Source organism: Oncorhynchus nerka, unplaced genomic scaffold, assembly GCF_034236695.1.
Source record: "Oncorhynchus nerka isolate Pitt River unplaced genomic scaffold, Oner_Uvic_2.0 unplaced_scaffold_1167, whole genome shotgun sequence".
NCBI classification, from domain to species: Eukaryota; Metazoa; Chordata; class Actinopteri; order Salmoniformes; family Salmonidae; genus Oncorhynchus; species Oncorhynchus nerka.
In genome coordinates, this window is record NW_027040162.1 from 60,582 (window position 1) to 81,775 (window position 21,194).

Consider the following 21,194-nt stretch of genomic DNA (forward strand, 5'->3'; position numbering starts at 1 on the left):
CCATCCACCAGGCTTAGGCCCTAACTTCCTGTTCTTACTGCCCATCCATCAGGCTTAGGTCCTGACTTCCTGTTGTTTCTGCCCAACCATCAGGCTTAGGTCCTAACTTCCTGTTCTTACTGCCCATCCATCAGGCCTAGGTCCTAAGTTCCTGTTCTTACTGCCCATCCATCAGGCTTAGGTCCTGACTTCCTGTTCTTTCTGCCCAACTATCAGGCTTAGGTCCTAACTTCCTGTTCTTACTGCCCATCCATCAGGCCTAGGTCCTGACTTCCTGTTCTTACTGCCCATGCATCAGGCTTAGGTCCTGACTTCCTGTTCTTACTGCCCATGCATCCGGCTTAGGTCCTAACTTCCTGTTCTTACCCATCCATCAGGTCTAGGTCCTAACTTCCTGTTCTTACTGCCTACCCATCCATCAGGCTTAGGTCCTAACTTCCTGTTCTTACTGCCTACCCATCCATCAGGCTTAGGTCCTAACTTCCTGTTCTTACTGCCCATCCATCAGGCCTAGGTCCTAACTTCCTGTTCTTACTGCTCATCCATCAGGCTTAGGTCCTAACTTCCTGTTCTTTCTGCCCATCCATCAGGCCTAGGTCCTGACTTCCTGTTCTTACTGCCCATGCATCAGGCTTAGGTCCTGACTTCCTGTTCTTTCTTCTCAACTATCAGGCTTAGGTCTTAACTTCCTGTTCTTACTGCCCATCCATCAGGCCTAGGTCCTGACTTCCTGTTCTTACTGCCCATGCATCAGGCTTAGGTCCTGACTTCCTGTTCTTACTGCCCATGCATCCGGCTTAGGTCCTGACTTCCTGTTCTTACTGCCCATGCATCAGGTCTAGGTCCTAACTTCCTGTTCCTACCCATCCATCAGGTCTAGGTCCTAACTTCCTGTTCTTACTGCCTACCCATCCATCAGGCTTAGGTCCTAACTTCCTGTTCTTACTGCATACCCATCCATCAGGCTTAGGTCCTAACTTCCTGTTCTCACTGCCCATCCATCAGGCTTAGGTCATAACTTCCTGTTCTTTCTGCCCATCCATCAGGCCTAGGTTCTGACTTCCTGTTCTTACTGCCCATGCATCAGGCCTAGGTCCTGACTTCCTGTTCTTACTGCCCATCCATCAGGCCTAGGTCCTAACTTCCTGTTCTTACTGCCCATCCATCAGGCTTAGGTCCTAACTTCCTGTTCTTACTGCCCATGCATCAGGCCTAGGTCCTAACTTTCTGTTCTTACTGCCCATGCATCAGGCTTAGGTCCTGACTTCTGTCGTGGAAATATTCAGTCAATAATATTTCCCAATTACTGGAGCTTGTGAGTTCAAATAGACTTTATTACAAGGTAACAGAGGCCGAGCTGGTTCATGAAGCAACTGACTTTCTAGCCTTGGCTTTTATACTGGTCTCATCCCTACATCACACAAAACTGACTTTCTAGCCTTGGCTTTTATACTGGTTTTATCCCTACATCACACAAAACTGACTTTCTAGCCTTGGCTTTTATACTGGTTTTATCCCTACATCACACACAACTGACTTTCCAGCCTTTGGCTTTTATACTGGTCTCATCCCTACATCACACAAAACTGACTTTCTAGCCTTGGCTTTTATACTGGTTTTATCCCTACATCACACAAAACTGACTTTCCAGCCTTGGTACACACCTTTATACTGGTTTTATCCCTACATCACACACAACTGACTTGTCCAGCCTTGGTTTTATACTGGTTTTATCCCTACATCACACACATAGTAACCCCTCTTTATGTTAATGATTCATCCCCTCTGGCATTTAGCCACCATTTATCTTTTAACCTTGCACTAATTTTTAGCTTGGCTACACATTGGGGTGAAGGGTGGGGTCAAATTGGGGTCATGATAGGGGCTACACCAAATGTTTAATGTATTATAATAATTGATTATGCTTATGTTGTATTAATAGAATGGGAAGGGTTATAACACTACATTTATAGGGTCCTAGACTTCAGATGAACTATATATATATAAGGTTTAAAATGGTTTCAGTTATTTTCTAGTCTCTGCCTCTTATAAGGAAACAGTCTGTGAGAAAAGCACCTCAAAGATAAACACAGAACCCTGCAGGGGAGTGAAAGAGATAAGAGACTAGTCAGGCATACCTCTATAAATCAACTTGGGGAGTGGACATTTACTGCTGAGCCCTTAGAAAACATTGGAACTATTGTATATTTCTTGCAAGTTTGTATAGCTGTGCATGCATGGGCTTGGTCTGATGAGTAGAAGGTAATGACGTATGCAGTGACATCACTAGTGCTGGACTTCGGGCTTAATAAAATAACTTGGGACTTTTCCTATTTGGCAGAACTGAGGAGACACATCAGTTGTATGTGTGATGTTTGATCTTTGACTTCTGTCTACCTGTATTTTGATTAAAATTGTTATGATTTCTGAGTGCACATTTTGAGTGTTCCTTATTTGTTAAGTAAATAAATCGGAGCACAGAAAAACGGAACCAACACTGCCCCTCCATCAGGTTTAGGTCCTGACTTCCTGTTCTTACTGCCCATCCATCAGGCTTAGGTCCTAACTTCCTGTTCTTACTGCCCATCTATCCATCAGGCTTAGGTCCTAACTTCCTGTTCTTACTGCCCATCTATCCATCAGGCTTAGGTCCTAACTTCCTGTTCTTACTGCCCATTTATCCATCAGGCTTAGGTCCTAACTTCCTGTTCTTACTGCCCATCCATCAGGCTTAGGTCCTAACTTCCTGTTCTTACTGCCCATCCATCAGGCCTAGGTCCTGACTTCCTGTTCTTTCTGCCCATCCATCAGGCTTAGGTCTTGACTTCCTGTTCTTACTGCCCATCCATCAGGCTTAGGTCCTGACTTCCTGTTCTTACTGCCCATCCATCAGGCCTAGGTCCTAACTTCTTGTTCTTACTGCCCATCCATCAGGCTTAGGTCCTAACTTCCTGTTCTTACTGCCTACCCATCCATCAGGCTTAGGTCCTGACTTCCTGTTCTTACTGCCCATCCATCATGCCTAGGTCCTAACTTCCTGTTCTTACTGCCCATCTATCCATCAGGCTTAGGTCCTAACTTCCTGTTCTTACTGCCCATCTATCCATCATGCTTAGGTCCTAACTTCCTGTTCTTACTGCCCATCTATCCATCAGGCTTAGGTCCTAACTTCCTTTTCTTACTGCCCATCCATCGGGCCTAGGTCCTAACTTCCTGTTCTTAGTGTCCAACCGTCCATCAGGCCTAGGACCTAACTTCCTGTTCTTAGTGTCCAACCGTCCATCAGGCCAGGGGAGAACGACTGTCTCCTCTCTTCGAAGCCACGGAAATTCAAGGCCAAACGCAGCACTGCAGGCAGTGTTATCAGAAAACAGGATCACCATTATAGTGAATAGAATAATGGAAATTTTTGTCTTCCATCTTTTTGTAAAAATAACAAACAATTGAAGAGAATCATGGTACCAATAATACACCAGATATGTGTCACGTAGAGTAGGCCAGAAGGCTCTACTGGAAAACCGAACCTCTATCACGTAGAGTAGGCCAGAAGGCTAAACTGGAAAACCTAACCTCTATCACGTAGAGTAGGCCAGAAGGCTAAACTGGAAAACCTAACCTCTATCACGTAGAGGAGGCCAGAAGGCTAAACTGGAAAACCTAACCTCTATCACGTAGAGTAGGCCAGAAGGCTAAACTGGAAAACCTAACCTCTATCACGTAGAGAGGCCAGAAGGCTCTACTGGAAAACCTAACCTCTATCACGTAGAGTAGGCCAGAAGGCTAAACTGGAAAACCTAACCTCTATCACGTAGAGGAGGCCAGAAGGCTAAACTGGAAAACCTAACCTCTATCACGTAGAGTAGGCCAGAAGGCTAAACTGGAAAACCTAACCTCTATCACGTAGAGGAGGCCAGAAGGCTAAACTGGAAAACCTAACCTCTATCAAAATAAAAAGATGGTGGAGTTGCAAAAGTTCTTCTGTGCTTCAGGGTGTTAATTTACATAGTGATTCCTGAACAAATCAAATCAAATCAAATGTATTTATATAGCCCTTCGTACATCAGCTGATATCTCAAAGTGCTGTACAGAAACCCAGCCTAAAACCCCAAACAGCAAACAATGCAGGTGTAAAAGCACGGTGGCTAGGAAAAACTCCCTAGAAAGGCCAAAACCTAGGAAGAAACCTACAGAGGAACCAGGCTATGTGGGGTGGCCAGTCCTCTTCTGGCTGTGCCGGGTAGAGATTATTACAGAACATGACCAAGATGTTAAAATGTTCATAAATGACCAGCATGGTCGAATAATAATAAGGCAGAACAGTTGAAACTGGAGCAGCAGCATGGTCAGGTGGACTGGGGACAGCAAGGAGTCATCATGTCAGGTATGGGGCCCGGTTCTAGGGCTAGTCCTCCTGGGACATATGTGGGGTGGCCAGTCCTCTTCTGGCTGTGCCGGGTGGAGATTATAACAGGCCCGTGGCAAGATGTTCAAATGTTCATAAATGACCAGCATGGTTGAATAATAGTAAGGCAGAACAGTTGAAACTGCATGGCCAGGTGGACTGGGGACAGCAAGGAGTCATCATGTCAGGTAGTCCTGGGGCATGGTCCTAGGGCTCAGGTCCTCCGAGAGAGAGAAAGAAAGAGAGAAGGAGAAAATTAGAGAACGCACACTTAGATTCACACAGGACACCGAATAGGACAGGAGAAGTACTCCAGATATAACAAACTGACCCGAGCCCCCCGACACATAAACTAATGCAGCATAAATACTGGAGGCTGAGACAGGAGGGGTCAGGAGACACTGTGGCCCCATCCGAGGACACCCCCGGACAGGGCCAAACAGGAAGGATATAACCCCACCCACTTTGCCAAAGCACAGCCCCCACACCACTAGAGGGATATCTTCAACCACCAACTTACCATCCTGAGACAAGGCCGAGTATAGCCCACAAAGATCTCCGCCACGGCACAACCCAAGGGGGGGGCGCCAACCCAGACAGGCTGACCACAACAGTGAATCAACCCACCCAGGTGACGCACCCCCCAGGGGACGGCATGAGAGAGCCCCAGTAAGCCAGTGACTCAGCCCCGTAACAGGGTAGAGGCAGAGAATCCCAGTGGAAAGAGGGGAATCGGCCAGGCAGAGACAGCAAGGGCGGTTCGTTGCTCCAGAGCCTTTCCGTTCACCTTCCCACTCCTGGGCCAGACTACACTCAATCATATGACCCACTGAAGAGATGAGTCTTCAGTAAAGACTTAAAGGTTGAGACCGAGTTTGCGTCTCTGACATGGGTAGGCAGACCGTTCCATAAAAATGGAGCTCTATAGGAGAAAGCCCTGCCTCCAGCTGTTTGCTTAGAAATTCTAGGGACAATTAGGAGGCCTGCGTCTTGTGACCGTAGCGTACGTGTAGGTATGTACGGCAGGACCAAATCAGAGAGATAGGTAGGAGCAAGCCCATGTAATGCTTTGTAGGTTAGCAGTAAAACCTTGAAATCAGCCCTTGCTTTGACAGGAAGCCAGTGTAGAGAGGCTAGCACTGGAGTAATATGATCTAATTTTTTGGTTCTAGTCAGGATTCTAGCAGCCGTATTTAGCACTAACTGAAGTTTATTTAGTGCTTTATCCAGGTAGCCGGAAAATAGAGCATTGCAGTAGTCTAACCTAGAAGTGACAAAAGCATGGATGAATTTTTCTGCATCATTTTTGGACAGAAAGTTTCTGATTTTTGCAATGTTACGTAGATGGAAAAAAGCTGTCCTTGAAATGGTCTTGATATGTTCTTCAAAAGAGAGATCAGGGTCCAGAGTAACGCCGAGGTCCTTCACAGTTTTATTTGAGACGACTGTACAACCATTAAGATTAATTGTCAGATTCAACAGAAGATCTCTTTGTTTCTTGGGACCTAGAACAAGCATCTCTGTTTTGTCCGAGTCCGAACAAATTAAACAGTTCAAATCCCCGAGCTGACAAGGTACACATCTGTCGTTCTGCCCCTGAACAGGCAGTTAACCCACTGTTCCTAGGCCATCATTGAAAATAAGAATTTGTTCTTAACTGACTTGCCTAGTTAAATAAAGGTAAAATAAAAAATCCAAAATGCCTCTCCATGAACTGAAAGAGAGGCTCCTTTTTTAGGGCTAGCCCCTCCCCTCAGAACAATTAACCCTAATTAATTAATTAATTAATTACCTCGTCAAACCTACATTTTTCCATTAACTAAACATACTAATATATTGCAACATGTTTATGAAACAATATCACAACATAACAGTTACAAAATTACATCACTACTGACAGTGTCTTTCAATATTCCCATTTACATTAATGAGCCATTTGGGACAGGCACTACAAAGTCAGCCCAATTCCCTTTGCTCGGGTCCTTATCCAGCATACCTGGAAGGTACAGAGATGGAGAGCCCAATTCCCTTTGCTCGGGTCCTTATCCAGCATACCTGGAAGGTACAGAGATGGAGAGAGAGGAACAGAACAAACAACGCACTCATCCACCACATCGATAAGTATAATAAATATTGCTTATATTAAATATGAACACTGACAAGTGTGAAATGTATGTACTAAGACAGAGTTAATATGTATGTACTAAGACAGAGATAATATGTATGTACTAAGACAGAGAGGATATGTATGTACTAAGACAGAGAGGATATGTATGTACTAAGACAGAGATAATATGTATGTACTAAGACAGAGAGGATATGTATGTACTAAGACAGAGATAATATGTATGTACTAAGACAGAGATAATATGTGTGTACTAAGACAGAGAGGATATGTATGTACTAAGACAGAGTTAATATGTGTGTACTAAGACAGAGATAATATGTATGTACTAAGACAGAGATAATATGTATGTACTAAGACAGAGTTAATATGTATGTACTAAGACAGAGTTAATATGTATGTACTAAGACAGAGATAATATGTGTGTACTAAGACAGAGATAATATGTGTGTACTAAGACAGAGATAATATGTGTGTACTAAGACAGAGATAATATGTATGTACTAAGACAGAGATAATATGTATGTACTAAGACAGAGATAATATGTGTGTACTAAGACAGAGATAATATGTATGTACTAAGACAGAGATAATATGTGTGTACTAAGACAGAGTTAATATGTGTGTACTAAGACAGATATAATATGTATGTACTAAGACAGAGATAATGTGTGTACTAAGACAGAGATAATATGTATGTACTAAGACAGAGATAATATGTATGTACTAAGACAGAGTTAAGAGGATATGTATGTACTAAGACAGAGATAATATGTATGTACTAAGACAGAGTTAATATGTATGTACTAAGACAGAGATAATATGTATGTACTAAGACAGAGAGGATATGTATGTACTAAGACAGAGATAATATGTATGTACTAAGACAGAGATAATATGTATGTACTAATGGTCTTGATATGTTCCTCAAAAGAGAGATCAGGGTCCAGAGTAACGCCGAGGTCCTTCACAGTTTTATTTGAGACGACTGTACAACCATTAAGATTAATTTGAACTGTACTTATTGGAAACAGGAAGCATGTTTTGGAATATTTTTTATTCTGTACAGGCTTCCTTCTTTTCACTCTGTCAATTAGGTCAGTATTGTGGAGTAACTACAATGTTGTTGATCCATCCTCAGTTCTATCACAGCCATTAAACTCTGCAACTGTTTTAAAGTCACCATTGGCCTCATGGTGAAATCCCTGAGCGGTTTCCTTCCTCTCCGGCAACTGAGTTAGAAAGGACACCTGTATTTTTGTTGTGACTGGGTGTATTGATACACCATCCAAAGTGTAATTAATAACTTCACCATGCTCAATGTGATATTCAGTGTCTGCCAATAGGTGCCATCCTTTGCAAGGCATTGGAAAACCTTCCTGGTCTTTGTGGTTGAATCTTTGTTTTAAATTCACTGCTTAACTGAAGGACAATTATCTGTATGTGTGGGGTACAGCGATGGGGTAGTCATTTAACAATAATGTTAAATACTATTATTGTACACAGACTCCATGCAACTTATTATATGACTATTATATGACTATTATATTATTATTATTACTATTATACTATTTATATTTACATTTAAGTCATTTAGCAGACGCTCTTATCCAGAGCGATATGACTTGATAAGCACATTTTTACTCGTGAACTTATTTTGGCTTGCCATAACAAAGGGGTTGATTACTTATTGACCAAAGACATTTCAGATTTTTATATTTTATTAATTTGTAAACATTTCTAAAAACAAAATGTCCACTTTGACATTGTGGAATATTGTATGTAGATCAGCGGCACAACATCTCAAATGAATCCATTTTAAATTCAGGCTGTAACACAACAAAATGTTAACAGTCAAAGGGTGTGAATACTTTCTGAAGGCTCTGCAGATCACGTTCCCTCACGTTGGTTTTGATTTCACTTAATAACCAAGTATCAAAGACAGGCTCCTTAACGGGAAAAGGCATTACTTCCAGTAACTTCCACTGTTGCCAAGCTAATCTGTCTCTCCATAATAGGTTTAGAGCTAGTTTAAAGATAGCTCCAGCCTTCCTGGTTTCAGTGTTCAGGATAAGTGATATTTACAGACCATGTTTAGAATAATGGCTCTTCTGGGAAGCACCTGGGGTAAAAGAGTTACTGGAAAAGAGAGCGAGACGTTTTATGGGCATCTGTGCTTCCTCGAAGGTAGTCAACAAGTGAAACATCGGGGTCGTAGTCCCTGGACATTCTCTAGTTTGACTTCTCTCCTTATGTTACAGTTGAAGTCGGAAGTTTACATCCACATAGGTTGGAGTCATTAAAACTTGTTTTTCACCCACTCCACAAATGTCTTGTTAATTAACAAAATATAGTTTTGGTAAGTCGGTTAGGACATCTGCATGGCACAAGTAATTTTTCCAACAATTGTTTACAGACAGATTATTTCACTTATAATTCACTGTATCACAATTCCAGTGGGTCAGAAGTTTATTTACACTAAGTTGACTGTTCCTTTAAACAGCTTGGAAAATTCCAGAAAATGATGTCATGGCTATAGAAGCTTCTGATAGGCTAAATGACAACATTTGAGTCAATTTGAGGTGTACCTGTGGATGTATTTCAAGGCCTACCTTCAAACTCAGTGCCTCTTTGCTTGACATCATGGAACACACAAGACCTTAGAAAAAAATTTGTAGACCTCTACAAGTCTGGTTCATCCTTGGGAGCAATTTCCAAACGCCTGAAGGTACCACATTCAACTGTACAAACAATAGTACGCAAGTATAAACACCATGGGACCACGCAGATGTCATACCGCTTAGGAAGGAGACGCGTTCTCTCTCCTATAGATGAACGTACTTTGGTGCGAAAAGTGCAAATCAATCCCAGAACAACAGCAAAGGACCTTGTGAAGATGCTGGAGGAAACAGGTACAAAAGTATCTAAATCCACAGTAAAACGAGTCCTATATCGACATAACCTGAAAGGCTGCTCAGGGTGGAAGAAGCCACTACTCCAAAACCGCCATAAAAAAAGCCAGACTACGGTTTGCAACTGCACATGGGGACAAAGAATGTACGTTTTGGAGAAATGTCTTCTGGTCTGATGAAACAAATATATTACTGTTTGGCCATAATGGCCATTGTTATGTTTGGAGGAAAAAGGGGGAGGTTTGTAAGCCGAAGAACACCATCCCAACCGTGAAGCATGGGGGTGGCAGCATCATGTTGTGAGGGTGCTTTGCTACAGGAGGGACTGGTGCACATCACAAAATAATTTTCCTACCTGCACATTACAACAATTTTCCTACCATCATGAGGTAGGAAAATTATGTGGATATATTGAAGCAACATCTCAAGACATCAGTCAGGCAGTTAAAGCTTGGTCGCAAATGGGTCTTCCAAATGGACAATGACCCCAAGCATACTTCCAAAGTTATGGCTCAAGGACAACAAAGTCAAGGTATTGGAGTGGCCATCACAAAGCCCTGACCTCAATCCTATAGAAATTTGTGAGCAGAACTGAAAAAGTGTGTGCGAGCATGGAGGCCTACAAACCTGACTCAGTTACACCAGCTCTCTCAGGAGGAATGGGCCAAAATTCACCCAACTTATTGTGGGAAGCTTTTGGAAGGCTACCTGAAATGTTTGATGTTCTGTAAACGTCTTACCTACTGGGAATGTGATGAAAGAAATACAAGCTGAAATAAAAAATTCTCTCTACTATTATTCTGACATTTCACATTCTTAAAATAAAGTGGTGATCCTAACTGACATAAAACAGGGACTTTTTAGTTGTATTAAATGTCAGGAATTGTGAAAAACTGAGTTTAAATGTATTTAGCTAAGGTGTATGTAAACTTCCGACTTCAACTGTAGATATCAGGCTGGCCCTATTGATGTGTACTACTTTTATCCAGGGCCCTACTGAGTGTACTCGTTTTAACCAGGGCCCTACTGAGTGTACTACTTTTAACCAGGGCCCTACTGAGTGTACTACTTTTATCCAGGGCCCTACTGAGTGTACTAGTTTTAACCAGGGCCCTACTGAGTGTACTACTTTTATCCAGGGCCCTATTGATGTGTACTAGTTTTAACCAGGGCCCTACTGAGTGTACTACTTTTATCCAGGGCCCTATTGATGTGTACTAGTTTTAACCAGGGCCCTACTGAGTGTACTACTTTTAACCAGGGCCCTATTGATGTGTACTACTTTTAACCAGGGCCCTACTGAGTGTACTACTTTTAACCAGGGCCCTACTGAGTGTACTACTTTTAACCAGGGCCCTACTGAGTGTACTACTTTTATCCAGGGCCCTACTGAGTGTACTACTTTTAACCAGGGCCCTACTGAGTGTACTACTTTTATCCAGGGCCCTACTGAGTGTACTAGTTTTAACCAGGGCCCTACTGAGTGTACTACTTTTATCCAGGGCCCTATTGATGTGTACTAGTTTTAACCAGGGCCCTACTGAGTGTACTACTTTTAACCAGGGCCCTATTGATGTGTACTACTTTTAACCAGGGCCCTACTGAGTGTACTACTTTTAACCAGGGCCCTATTGATGTGTACTACTTTTAACCAGGGCCCTACTGAGTGTACTACTTTTAATCAGGGCCCTATTGATGTTTACTACTTTTAACCAGGGCCCTACTGAGTGTACTACTTTTAACCAGGGCCCTACTGAGTGTACTACTTTTAACCAGGGCCCTACTGAGTGTACTACTTTTAACCAGGGCCCTACTGAGTGTACTAGTTTTAACCAGGGCCCTATTGATGTTTACTACTTTTAACCAGGGCCCTACTGAGTGTACTAGTTTTAACCAGGGCCCTATTTATGTGTACTACTTTTAACCAGGGCCTATTGATGTGTACTACTTTTAACCAGCACCCTACTGAGTGTACTACTTTTAACCAGCGCCCTACTGAGTGTACTACTTTTAACCAGGGCCCTACTGAGTGTACTACTTTTAACCAGGGCCCTACTGAGTGTACTAGTTTTAACCAGGGCCCTACTGAGTGTACTACTTTTAACCAGGGCCCTACTGAGTGTACTACTTTTAACCAGGGCCCTATTGATGTGTACTACTTTTAACCAGGGCCCTACTGAGTGTACTACTTTTAACCAGGGCCCTATTGATGTGTACTACTTTTAACCAGGGCCCTACTGAGTGTACTACTTTTAACCAGGGCCCTACTGAGTGTACTACTTTTAACCAGGGCCCTATTGATGTGTACTACTTTTAACCAGGGCCCTATTGATGTGTACTACTTTTAACCAGGGCCCTACTGAGTGTACTACTTTTAACCAGGGCCCTATTGATGTGTACTACTTTTAACCAGGGCCCTATTGATGTGTACTACTTTTAACCAGGGCCCTACTGAGTGTACTACTTTTAACCAGGGCCCTATTGATGTGTACTACTTTTAACCAGGGCCCTACTGAGTGTACTACTTTTAATCAGGGCCCTATTGATGTTTACTACTTTTAACCAGGGCCCTACTGAGTGTACTACTTTTAACCAGGGCCCTACTGAGTGTACTACTTTTAACCAGGGCCCTACTGAGTGTACTACTTTTAACCAGGGCCCTACTGAGTGTACTAGTTTTAACCAGGGCCCTATTGATGTTTACTACTTTTAACCAGGGCCCTACTGAGTGTACTAGTTTTAACCAGGGCCCTATTTATGTGTACTACTTTTAACCAGGGCCTATTGATGTGTACTACTTTTAACCAGCACCCTACTGAGTGTACTACTTTTAACCAGCGCCCTACTGAGTGTACTACTTTTAACCAGGGCCCTACTGAGTGTACTACTTTTAACCAGGGCCCTACTGAGTGTACTAGTTTTAACCAGGGCCCTACTGAGTGTACTACTTTTAACCAGGGCCCTACTGAGTGTACTACTTTTAACCAGGGCCCTATTGATGTGTACTACTTTTAACCAGGGCCCTACTGAGTGTACTACTTTTAACCAGGGCCCTATTGATGTGTACTACTTTTAACCAGGGCCCTACTGAGTGTACTACTTTTAACCAGGGCCCTACTGAGTGTACTACTTTTAACCAGGGCCCTATTGATGTGTACTACTTTTAACCAGGGCCCTATTGATGTGTACTACTTTTAACCAGGGCCCTACTGAGTGTACTACTTTTAACCAGGGCCCTACTGAGTGTACTACTTTTAACCAAGGCCCTACTGAGTGTACTACTTTTAACCAGGGCCCTATTGGTGTTTTGATGAGTAGATGGCTTTGGATGATTCTTTGATGGCTGGTTGTAAACAGGGAAACACCTATTCAAACCACAAAATGTTATTGGGCTGTTTTCTAGCTTTAGCCTGCTATTTCTGGCCAACCCAGACGTCACCGTCCTCTGGGAACAGTAAGAACCACATCCAGGAGTCCGTTAGTAACTTCGGCGTATTAACCAGACAGACTACCCATATCCTTACGGTTGTCTGTTATTTTTGTGTCTATGTCCTTTTATGTTCTCTTTAAGAACAGCATCAGTGTTTCCATAGAAGCCACCTTTTCATAGTCCCCAAATCCAGAACAAATCCAACAAAGTATACAGTATTATATAAAACCCTTTATTGCATGGAACTTCCTTCTGTCTCAAATAAACAGCAAACCTGGTTTCAAAAACCAGATAAAGTAACAACGCCTCTCCCCTATCTGACCTAGATAGTTTGTGTCTATGTATTGATATGTAGGCTGTGTGTGCTTTAAAAAAAATGTATTTGAGCTGTGATTGTCTAATGATGTTCTGTATTAAGTTTCATGTTCAGGAAGAGTAGCTCCTGTTTTTGCAACAGCCAATGGGGATCCTAATGAAATACCAACAGCCAATGGGGATCCTAATGAAATACCAACAGCCAATGGGGATCCTAATAAAATACCAACAGCCAATGGGGATCCTAATAAAATACCAACAGCCAATGGGGATCCTAATAAAATACCAACAGCCAATGGGGATCCTAATAAAATACCAACAGCCAATGGGGATCCTAATAAAATACCAACAGCCAATGGGGATCCGAATAAAATACCAACAGCCAATGGGGATCCTAATAAAATACCAACAGCCAATGAGGATCCTAATAAAATACCAACAGCCAATGGGGATCCTAATAAAATACCAACAGCCAATGGGGATCCTAATAAAATACCAACAGCCAATGGGGGTCCTAATAAAATACCAACAGCCAATGGGGATCCTAATAAAATACCAACAGCCAATGGGGATCCTAATAAAATACCAACAGCCAATGGGGATCCTAATAAAATACCAACAGCCAATGGGGATCCTAATAAAATACCAACAGCCAATGGGGATCCTAATAAAATACCAACAGCCAATGGGGATCCTAATGAAATACCAACAGCCAATAGGGATCCTAATAAAATACCAACAGCCAATGGGGATCCTAATAAAATACCAACAGCCAATGGGGATCCTAATAAAATACCAACAGCCAATGGGGATCCTAATAAAATACCAGAAACCAAAACAGACCAAACCAGGATGTAATTAAATCCAAAGACTGACTGACTGACTGTCTGTCTGTGAGACTGTGACTGTTTGTCTGTGACTGTCTGTCTGTTTGTCTGTTTGTCTGTGACTGTTTGTCTGTTTGTCTGTGACTGTTTGTCTGTTTGTCTGTTTGTCCGTGACTGTTTGTCTGTGACTGTCTGTCTGTCTGTCTGTCTGTCTGTCTGTCTGTCTGTCTGTGACTGTTTGTCTGTCTGTCTGTGACTGTTTGTTTGTGACTGTTTGTTTGTGACTGTCTGTCTGTTTGTCCGTGTATGTCTGCACACTAGTATAAAACACAGCAGTTTCAAGGAGGACTCCACAGTCAAGAAGGACGTCATCAGAAGTGGACAGAAACCAGGATAGAATGGAATCACTGGGACTGTCTCCTAGAGACCTGCGTCACAGCAGTCAGAAAACCCCGGTCTATACAGCCACCCGAGTGGAAAATCCCCAGAAAATAAATCCCCACTAATCCCATAATAAACCCAGGAAGAGTAGCTGCTGCCTTGTCAGGAACTAATGGGGATCCATAATAAACCCCAGGAAGAGTAGCTGCTGCATTGACAGGAACTAATGGGGATCCATAATAAACCCCAGGAAGAGTAGCTGCTGCCTTGGCAGGAACTAATGGGGATCCATAATAAACCCCAGGAAGAGTAGCTGCTGCCTTGGCAGGAACTAATGGGGATCCATAATAAACCCCAGGAAGAGTAGCTGCTGCCTTGGCAGGAACTAATGGGGATCCATAATAAACCCCAGGAAGAGTAGCTGCTGCCTTGGCAGGAACTAATGGGGATCCATAATAAACCCCAGGAAGAGTAGCTGCTGCCTTGGCAGGAACTAATGGGGATCCACAACAAACCCCAGGAAGAGTAGCTGCTGCCTTGACAGGAACTAATGGGGATCCATAATAAACACCAGGAAGAGTAGCTGCTGCCTTGACAGGAACTAATGGGGATCCATAATAAACACCAGGAAGAGTAGCTGCTGCCTTGACAGGAACTAATGGGGATCCATAATAAACACCAGGAAGAGTAGCTGCTGCCTTGACATGAACTAATGGGGATCCATAATAAACCCCAGGAAGAGTAGCTGCTGCCTTGACATGAACTAATGGGGATCCATAATAAACACCAGGAAGAGTAGCTGCTGCCTTGACAGGAACTAATGGGGATCCATAATAAACACCAGGAAGAGTAGCTGCTGCCTTGACAGGAACTAATGGGGATACATAATAAACCCCAGGAAGAGTAGCTGCTGCCTTGACATGAACTAATGGGGATCCATAATAAATACAAATACCTGAGCGCTGCGAGATAAAGTTATACTGAAGCTGGTCACCTGAGCGCTGCAAGGAAAATTCTACTTCGTCACTAGAGTCCCAGACGGAGATACAGAAAGTAACAGGAACAAATAGGATCAGATGAAGGTGAGAGGACCATAGGATCAGATGAAGGTAACAGGACCATATAGGATCAGATGAAGGTAACAGGACCATGTAGGATCAGATGAAGGTAACAGGAACATATAGGATCAGATGAAGGTAACAGGAACATATAGGATCAGATGAAGGTAACAGGAACATATAGGATCAGATGAAGGTAACAGGACCATATAGGATCAGATGAAGGTAACAGGACCATATAGGATCAGATGAAGGTAACAGGAACATATAGGATCAGATGAAGGTAACAGGAACATATAGGATCAGATGAAGGTAACTGGAACATATAGGATCAGATGAAGTTAACAGGACCATATAGGATCAGATGAAGGTGTGAGGAACATATAGGATCAGATGAAGGTAACAGGAACATATAGGATCAGATGAAGGTGAGAGGACCATATAGGATCAGATGAAGGTAACAGGAACATATAGGATCAGATGAAGGTAACAGGAACATTTAGGATCAGATGAAGGTAACAGGAACATAGAGGATCGGGATCAGATGAAATAAACAGGAACATAGAGGATCAGGGTGTGTCAGCTGCATGTGTTTGAATGTTTCTTTGTTCTGTACAGTATATGTGAAACCCTCAGGTGTTTTCCTCTGTTTATCAGGGTTATTGTTCTGGTTCATTGTAGTGGTCCATCCGCGTGGGATTGTTTCCTCAACTATATTGTCTTCTCCGCATCGGTCTTTGTGCTCTCTGGGAGGGTGTCACTACAACGACCTGCTGGTAGAGTTACACTCTCTAGGACGTTTTACGTCTCAACTTGACTGGAAATGTTTAGATCAGAGATCATCAACTAGATTCAGCCTCAGCGGACGGTTGGGGGGCAAGAACATAATAACAAATCATTTGTAGACTGCAAGTTGACCACAAGAAGCTCAAACAGATGTAATTTTTGACTAAAACATAGTCATTTCAAACCTTGCTTACACTTGTATACGATCACGTGCCTCTCCATTATGAGTGAGAATACTTGAAAACAGATTTATTAAATTAAAATCACTTGGAGCTGATTTCCTGGTGTTTTGATAGTATTTTATGTCCAACAATAAAAAATACAAATATATACACAGAGCCTTCGGAAAGTATTCAGACCCCTTGACTTTTTTGACATTTTGTTACGTTACAGCCTTGTTCTGAAATTGATTAAATTCATTGTTTTCCTCATTAATCTACATAATAACATCACAATACTCCATAATGACATCACAATACCCACATAATGACATCACAATACTCCATAATGACATCACAATACCCACGTAATGACATCACAATACTCCATAATGACATCACAATACCCACATAATGACATCACAATACTCCATAATGACATCACAATACCCACGTAATGACATCACAATACTCCATAATGACAAAGTAAAAACAGGTTTTAAGACATTTTTGCATCAAAACAAATAACTGAAATATCTTATTTACATAAGTATTCAGACCCTTTGCTATGAGACTCGAAATTGAGCTCAGGTGCACCCTGTTTCTATTGATCATCCTTGAGATGTTTCTACAACGTGATTGGAGTCCACCTGTGGTAAATGCCAATCAATTGCATTTACCACAGGTACACCTGTCTATATAAGGTCCCACTGTTGACAGTGCATGTCAGAGCAAAAACCAAGCTGTGAGGTTAAAGGAATTGTCCGTAGAGCTCCGAGACAGGATTGTGAGAGCTTCCTAGAGATGGCCGCCCGTCCAAAGTGAGCAATCGGGGGAGAAGGGCCTTGGTCAGGGAGGTGACCAAGAACCCGATGGTCAATCTGACAGAGCTCCAGAGTTCCTCTGTGGAGATGGGAGAACCTTCCAGAAGGACAACCTTCTCTGCAGCATTCCACCAATCAGGCCTGTATGGTAGAGTGGCCAGACGGAAGCCACTCCTCAGTAAAAGGCACATGATAACCCGCTTAGACTTTGCCAAAAGGCACCTAAAGGACTCAGACCATGAGAAACAAGATTCTCTGTGATGATTACCGTTAATTAACATAAACACATTTAGCATCTCCTGGCTTCCACACTGATGCAGACCTTTGGAACATCTACATTTTGAAAAGTATAATAGCTCAATTTAATATAGCCTATACCATCAGAATAAATCCATGATTTATTTTAGACAGGTCTAAAGAAACATGATATAAAGGAAATGTGGTCTATTTCAGAAGAACAGAATAACATAATCTGAGTTGTCCTTATGTTAGGTCCTGATCTGGCTGTGCCATATGGCTGTGTCCTTATGTTAGGCCCTGATCTGGCTGTGCCATATGGCTGTGTCCTTATGTTAGGCCCTGATCTGGCTGTGCCATATGGCTGTGTCCTTATGTTAGGTCCTGATCTGGCTGTGCCATATGGCTGTGTCCTTATGTTAGGTCCTGATCTGGCTGTGCCATATGGCTGTGTCCTTATGTTAGGTCCTGATCTGGCTGTGCCATATGGCTGTGTCCTTATGTTAGGTCCTGATCTGGCTGTGCCATATGGCTGTGTCCTCATGTTAGGTCCTGATCTGGCTGTGCCATATGGCTGTGTCCTTATGTTAGGTCCTGATCTGGCTGTGCCATATGGCTGTGTCCTCATGTTAGGTCCTGATCTGGCTGTGCCATATGGCTGTGTCCTTATGTTAGGTCCTGATCTGGCTGTGCCATATGGCTGTGTCCTTATGTTAGGTCCTGATCTGGCTGTGCCATATGGCTGTGTCCTTATGTTAGGTCCTGATCTGGCTGTGCCATATGGCTGTGTCCTTATGTTAGGCCCTGATCTGGCTGTGCCATATGGCTGTGTCCTTATGTTAGGCCCTGATCTGGCTGTGCCATATGGCTGTGGGCTACACTAGTTCATTATGTTAGGTCCTGATCTGGCTGTGCCATATGGCTGTGTCCTTATGTTAGGCCCTGATCTGGCTGTGCCATATGGCTGTGTCCTTATGTTAGGCCCTGATCTGGCTGTGCCATATGGCTGTGTCCTTATGTTAGGTCCTGATCTGGCTGTGCCATATGGCTGTGTCCTCATGTTAGGTCCTGATCTGGCTGTGCCATATGGCTGTGTCCTCATGTTAGGTCCTGATCTGGCTGTGCCATATGGCTGTGTCCTTATGTTAGGCCCTGATCTGGCTGTGCCATATGGCTGTGTCCTTATGTTAGGTCCTGATCTGGCTGTGCCATATGGCTGTGTCCTTATGTTAGGCCCTGATCTGGCTGTGCCATATGGCTGTGGGCTACACTAGTTCATTTAGTTGTCTGTTTGTTAGGTCCTGATCTGGCTGTGCCATATGGCTGTGTCCTTATGTTAGGTCCTGATCTGGCTGTGCCATATGGCTGTGGGCTACACTAGTTCATCATGTTAGGTCCTGATCTGGCTGTGCCATATGGCTGTGGGCTACACTAGTTCATTATGTTAGGCCCTGATCTGGCTGTGCCATATGGCTGTGGGCTACACTAGTTCATTATGTTAGGTCCTGATCTGGCTGTGCCATATGGCTGTGTCCTTATGTTAGGTCCTGATCTGGCTGTGCCATATGGCTGTGTCCTTATGTTAGGCCCTGATCTGGCTGTGCCATATGGCTGTGTCCTTATGTTAGGCCCTGATCTGGCTGTGCCATATGGTTGTGGGCTACACTAGTTCATTATGTTAGGTCCTGATCTGGCTGTGCCATATGGCTGTGTCCTTATGTTAGGCCCTGATCTGGCTGTGCCATATGGCTGTGTCCTTATGTTAGGTCCTGATCTGGCTGTGCCATATGGCTGTGGGCTACACTAGTTCATTATGTTAGGTCCTGATCTGGCTGTGCCATATGGCTGTGGGCTACACTAGTTCATTATGTTAGGTCCTGATCTGGCTGTGCCATATGGCTGTGGGCTACACTAGTTCATTATGTTAGGTCCTGATCTGGCTGTGCCATATGGCTGTGGGCTACACTAGTTCATCATGTTAGGCCCTGATCTGGCTGTGCCATATGGCTGTGGGCTACACTAGTTCATTATGTTAGGTCCTGATCTGGCTGTGCCATATGGCTGTGGGCTACACTAGTTCATTATGTTAGGTCCTGATCTGGCTGTGCCATATGGCTGTGTCCTTATGTTAGGTCCTGATCTGGCTGTGCCATATGGCTGTGTCCTTATGTTAGGTCCTGATCTGGCTGTGCCATATGGCTGTGTCCTTATGTTAGGTCCTGATCTGGCTGTGCCATATGGCTGTGTCCTTATGTTAGGCCCTGATCTGGCTGTGCCATATGGCTGTGGGCTACACTAGTTCATCATGTTAGGTCCTGATCTGGCTGTGCCATATGGCTGTGGGCTACACTAGTTCATTATGTTAGGCCCTGATCTGGCTGTGCCATATGGCTGTGGGCTACACTAGTTCATTTAGTTGTCCTCATGTTAGGTCCTGATCTGGCTGTGCCATATGGCTGTGTCCTCATGTTAGATCCTGATCTGGCTGTGCCATATGGCTGTGTCCTTATGTTAGGTCCTGATCTGGCTGTGCCATATGGCTGTGTCCTTATGTTAGGCCCTGATCTGGCTGTGCCATATGGCTGTGGGCTACACTAGTTCATTTAGTTGTCCTGATGTTAGGCCCTGATCTGGCTGTGCCATATGGCTGTGGGCTACACTAGTTCATTTAGTTGTCCTTATGTTAGGTCCTGATCTGGCTGTGCCATATGGCTGTGGGCTACACTAGTTCATTAAGTTAGGTCCTGATCTGGCTGTGCCATATGGCTGTGGGCTACACTAGTTCATTATGTTAGGTCCTGATCTGGCTGTGCCATATGGCTGTGGGCTACACTAGTTCATTCAGCAGACAAGACTTGCTTAGAATTCCATTGCATTATTTTCTAATATGTTATAGTATGAAGAATACAGTTGAACAAAGCTGAATAAAATAGAAAGGATATGTTCTCCAAACAGTTTGATGGAGTGCAACTATTCTGTGTTGAGCGGTTAACAAAGAAATAGGTCCTCCTAGATGCTACATTTAGAGTCATTAATGTAACTTTAGTTGTTCTACAAACGTTGGCCTGTATGTTTTGATTTAATACATTGTAAGGCTGCATGATGAGACACTAATGATGATTTGAAACAAGTTGCTTGAAAGGCAGGAGCTCTGCTTTGTTAGTTTTTTTTGCGCTGTACACACTTCAACAGTCTCTCATTCACCATTTGACAAGCACTTGATAACGCCTCAAATTACATGGCGGCATCCCTTTTGTGCCAGTATTGCACCCTAGGTAAATCTATGCCTTTTGTGGCCATTGATCATTGTGCCTTTGGCCCGGAGTGCTGCACTGTGCTCCTAAGCACCTCTCAATCACATCACGTGATCGGGTCTTTCTCACAGGCCACAAGTGAAGTGTCGGGGAAGTTCAGTACCGAGAGAGCCTTGGTCTCCCAGATGCCAGGATAATTAGGAATACTGGGGCCTTTGTTGTGCTCCTCCAGGCTCTCTCTATCTCGATGACACCCACCACATCTGATCTATGGAATGCCAGCTGTAGGTTTTTTTTATCACCAAGCCGTTACTTAATCAGTTGCCAGCTCCATAAAGACTCCTCTCAGTTAAGTCAGAAAGGAGAGAGTTCTAAGCGCTCTATTAAATAAAACAACCATTTGGTGCATAAATATAACATCATCTTGTAATCCTGCTACCACAGAAGACAGACACATCGTGGGACGCCTCTGTACGCATCCTTAT